The following is a 3,956-nucleotide window of genomic DNA, read 5'->3' on the forward strand; positions in this document are numbered from 1 at the left end:
CACTGTAACTCAATACGATTTAAACATTTTTATCCTGTCTCAACTTATATGCTATCATTCTTAGCATATATTTCACTGCCAGCACATCAATGTTGGCTCACAGAGACCCTAAAACTGGGTAGAAGTGGCCCTGGGTGGTTTCTGAGACTGTAACTGTTTTCAGGAGTAGAAAGCCTCATCTTTCTCCCTCAGAGCAGCTGATGGTTTTGAACTGCTGGCTTTGCAGTTAGCAGTCCAATGCTTATAATGCCACCAGGGCAAATGTAACTAGGTAAGATAATTCACATGTACACTAGTGTAAAATATGTATAAAATATATTTTTAAAACACATAATCCATCATTTCCACTGATTTTCATTCAATATTGATTTTTATTTATTTGTACATTTACCCTCTCCACCACTGTACTGGGCTGAATAGCATTCAGCATCCTCCCGAAAGTCATGTACTTCCCAGAACTCCTCAATGTGATTTCATTTGTAAACAGTCCCTGCAAATGTAATTTAAAATTCACAACCAAATTCACTGCTGATGAGGCAATTCTGACTCATAGTGACCCTACAGAACAGAGTAGAACAGCCCCTATGAGTTTGAGACTGTAAATCCTCATGAGGGTAGAAAACTTTCTCCCTCTGAGTGGCTGGTGGTTCCGAACTGCTGACCCTGTGATTAGCAACCCAATGTGTAACCCACACTTCCAGGGCTCCTGGCAGATGTAATTCAAACAGCAACTCAAACTCACTGCCAGCACATCAATGCCAATTCAGAGAGACCCTAAAACAGGACAGAAACCCTATGGGCTTTCCAAGGCTGTAACTGTTTACAGGAATAGAAAGCCTCATCTTTCTCCCTCGGAGCAGCTGGTAGTTTTGAACTGCTGACCTTGTGGTTAGCAGTCCAAGGCATAACTTCGACACGACCAGGGCAGATGTAACTAGGTAAGATAATTCACACGTACACTTGTGTAAAATGGGCCCTTCATCCAATACGTATGAAGCCCCATACAAAGAGAGAACACTACATGATGAGAGAGGCAAGGACCGCACTGATGGATGCAGCTACAAGCCAAGAAACACCGAGGTCTGACAGTAATCATCAATTGCTAAAAAAGAAATGGGACAATTTCTACCTCGGAGCCTCCAAAAGGAACCAATCTTGCTAACAACTTGAGCTAAGATTCCCAGTCCCTAGACCTGTGAAGTTAACTTTCTGTCATTTTAAGCCACCTAGTTTATAATATAGAAGCACTATTGTTATTGCTGTGTGCTGTTGAATTGATTCCAAGTTACACGGGCCCTGTACAGCAGGGGTACACTGCCCATAGTCTCCTAGGCTGTCTTTATGGCAGCAAACTCCCAGGTCTTCTCTCCCACAGACCCACAGATGAGTTTGAACAGCTGACCTTTGAGTAGTTGGGTGCTTAACGAATGCGCCACCAGGACCTCTTTACAGAAGTCCTAGAAAAGTCAAACAACTGCTTTTCATGCCTTTCATTTCTATTCTTTCGTGTGAGATCTTTTTCCTTCTATCTACCACTTTTTTTGCATTGCCTTAAGTGTAAGGTGACCAGATTTTAACATTGGTGAAGCGGGACAAAAGCGGGACACCATTGATAAAACTCATATCCTGGCAAAATACCCACATGGCAGCCAAAAACCGTAATACCCTAGCTTGTCGTGCATTCTTTCCAAAAATCGGGACTTTTTTTAAATGCCGCAGGACGCAGGAAAAAATGTTAAAAATTGGGACTGTCCAGCCAAAAGCGGGACGTCTGGTCACCTTACTTAAGTGTATCTCATTGTCAAATTATCTCAGTTGTTATTATCTGAAATGCCTCTTATTTTGACTTCATTTCTGAGAAGTTTTATTGGATATACATTTTTAAGTCTGTGGGTTTTATCTCTGTTGTTTTTCACAACACTTTTAAGATATGCATTTAAACTCCATCTTTGTCTTGGGAACCAGCTGTAAATATTATTGCTACAACTTTGAAGGCTACTACACCTTTCCTCAGCCAGCGGATACTTACGAGATTTTGTGATTGTTTTGTTTGTTTTCTGTTGTTGGGGTTTGGGGCAGTTTCAGAATGATATGTTCAGTTGTGGTCCTTTACATTGGACTTTGTTGACATGTAGTACTTCTTGAATCTGTGGGTTGGTATATTTTCTCAATTTGGGAAAAACCTTAGTTATTATCCCATTAAATATTGTGTCTACCCCATTTTCCTTCTCCAAATTCACGTGTCCCCATGTTTCTTATTCTTTTCCCCAACTCTTTTGTAAGAAATATTTAAAAACTGTCTTATTACCTATATTTTCTCCTATCATATCTTCTAGTTAACTAATTCTCTCTTCAATTATAACTCATCTACTGTAAAATAGTTCATTTATTCTATTTTTCAGTTCTACGGTGCTCTACTAAAATTCTCATATTGTATTTTGCTACCTTAAACATATCCCACATAAGAAAACTTTTCTAAATAAGTTTTGTTTTTCACTGTGTACTGATTTTATTTACAAGTCAAAAGCCACTTCAATAATGCGCAGACATGTGCTGTCCTGGGCTGATGCCTGGGGTCCATCATGTTGGTCCTCTTCCCACCTCATTTCCATCAGTCAGCCCAGTGCTGCCTCCATTCCAGGGGCCAGGACAGGCAGGTGCAACCTCTGCTGCCATGGGAACCTGGGGTAGCTCAGACTTGACCACCCAAGCCCAAATGAGCTGAGTCCAGTCCCTCAGGAATTGATTTAATTCCCCAGGCCAGGTAGGTGGTGACTCAGTGGTGACAACAGCTGTAGAAGTCGGGGTTTGCCTTCTGGCCCAGGTCCACACCCTTGTCCTCTTTCATCACCTGGAAGGCAGCCACACTGACGTAATCCTCTGCCACTTTCTGGAAGGCCTCATCCACACTCTGGCCAGTCTCGCTAGATGTTTCAAAGAGCTGAACTTTGATACTGTCTGGTAGTCCTGAACATCATGGAAGTCCACACGGCGCCGGTGCCAATCCTCCTCCAACAGGTCACTCTTGGTGCCACACAGGTAGATTTGACAGCCTTCTTCTAGACTTCGGAGTTCCTTCACCCAGAACTTTGCGCTCTCAAAGCTGCTGCTGTCCGTGAGATCAGAGCACACGATGGCAGACTTGGGAACCCCCCCCCCCAACCCCCACCCTGGTAGTAGATTCTGCTCATAGCCTCATAACGCTCAGGGCCTGCTGTGTCCCAAATACCCAAAGTCACTGTCCGGTCTTCGATGGATACCACCTTTGCCACGAAGGCCACCCCAAAGGTATTCTGATAGGGCCCCACCAGGAAGCAGTCATGGACATATCACTCCACCAGGCTCGTCTTGCCCACGTACTCCTTGTCCAGCATCACCAACTTCACATCCATGCACTGCCCACACATGCTCCCAGGGCCGCCTGGCCCACATCAGGGTCCAAAGAAGGGACAGGTGGCAAGTCTAGAACTCGGCTCGACCCAGACAGCAACCAGGCTTCTGACCCGGACCGCAGGCACCAAACTTGCACCTCAACAGCACCCCCGCCAGTCCCAGCTCTTCAGCCTCAGGTATTGAACCTCCAGAGGGCCAGGTCCCTGGGGGCGCACAAGGCAGCGCCCTTAGTGGCGCTGCACGATGATGCCCAGTCAGCTCACAAGTCCACCCAGCTCAGGTTCCGCCAAGGCTCAAAAAAAATAAGAATTTTTAAGTCAGTGTCTGAGAATTCTATTATTTGAATCCCCTATGGGTCTGTTTCTATGACTTGTTATTTCTTTTCATTTTCAGTCAAATTATCTTGTTTCTGTGTCCATGCCAGACATAAGCTGTAGAGATTATTTGAGGGCAAGAATGATCTCATTCTTACTTTCACAGATGGCTAGTCATTAACAATCCTAGATATCCTTAATCTAATCAAGAGTAAGAGATTCTCAACTGTGTTTTATTCTAGAAAAAGA

At 44.1% G+C, this 3,956-nt stretch overlaps 1 pseudogene; it reads right to left on the reverse strand.

Moving 5' to 3' along the window:
- Positions 1 to 2,755: 2,755 nt before the first annotated feature.
- On the reverse strand, positions 2,756 to 3,407 carry LOC101643865 (annotated as a pseudogene).
- Positions 3,408 to 3,956: the final 549 nt, after the last annotated feature.

Source organism: Echinops telfairi, unplaced genomic scaffold, assembly GCF_000313985.2.
Source record: "Echinops telfairi isolate 266 unplaced genomic scaffold, ASM31398v2 ScPeMD7_1;HRSCAF=3_0, whole genome shotgun sequence".
NCBI classification, from domain to species: Eukaryota; Metazoa; Chordata; class Mammalia; order Afrosoricida; family Tenrecidae; genus Echinops; species Echinops telfairi.